This window comes from Gossypium arboreum, chromosome 3, assembly GCF_025698485.1.
Source record: "Gossypium arboreum isolate Shixiya-1 chromosome 3, ASM2569848v2, whole genome shotgun sequence".
Taxonomy (NCBI): Eukaryota; Viridiplantae; Streptophyta; class Magnoliopsida; order Malvales; family Malvaceae; genus Gossypium; species Gossypium arboreum.
The window spans coordinates 40,917,484-40,918,611 of record NC_069072.1 but is presented as its reverse complement, the minus strand read 5'-3'; positions in this window follow the sequence as shown (position 1 = coordinate 40,918,611).

Below are 1,128 nucleotides of genomic sequence, written 5' to 3'. Positions count from 1 at the left end.
ATCAAAAAGATTGAAGAACAAATCTAAGAGCTTGACAAGATTGAAAATGGTATATTTATTGTTTTATTTTAATAGTTTCAATTTTTTTCCCATATCACTCTACTTATTTAATTGATTCAATGTTTAGACTTTTCTTGGAATGCATCAGAGCCTACCCTAAATTCATGAGCTTTCGTGAGTTGAAGGGTATGTTTACTATCTTATTCTTGTTAACTTATAATCTATTCGTTTGTTTATATTATTTTATTTTTTAAATGCCTATATTTCTATTATATGCTAAATTGTTGCACATGTTTTCTTTTGTAGGTTTAATGCAAATAGAGATCTTTTGGAGAGAAGAAATTGATACAAATAGAAAATATTAAAGACTTACATTTCATTTATGTGGTAATTTCAAGACTTATGTCATGTTTTTAATTATGTAGTGATTCAAAGACTTATGTAATGTTTTTAATTATGTAATGATTCAAATACTTATGTAATATTTTTAATTATGTAGTGATTCAAATACTTATGTAATGTTTTTAATTATGTAGTGATTCAATTCGGTTAATTAGGGTAATTCGGTTAATTCGGGTAATTCAATTAATTTTTAACCAAAATAAAAATATATATAATTTTCGGTTAATTTGGTTAACCGACCAAATTAACCGAAAAATTTCAGTTCGGTTATTTTTTTTGAAAAAATTTCGGTTCGATTAATGGTTAAAATTTTTGAAAGGTCGGTTAATTCAGTTAATGATATTTCGAGTCGGTTAACCGACTGAACACCCCTAGTGTTGAATCATTTGAAAATTTTATTTGTATATGGTTTACTAAGCTTTTAAAGCTTACTTTGTGTGTTATTTCCCTATTTTATAAATTATAGAAGCTAGCTCGGACTCGAGGATCATCAGGAACGATCATCACACTATCGATCATCTTGCTGGTTCTTTTGAAGCTTTGTATATATGGTATATGGCATGTATAAGCTAGTATCATCTTGGTATGTTTTGAGTCATGATATTAGTCATAAGATTTGGCTTGTAAATGGTGGTGTGTATGGCCATTTAAGTTGGCTTAAATTATGTGTTTGATGAGTAATATATGTGATGTATATATATGTGGCTTTATTTTGTGGTATATTTC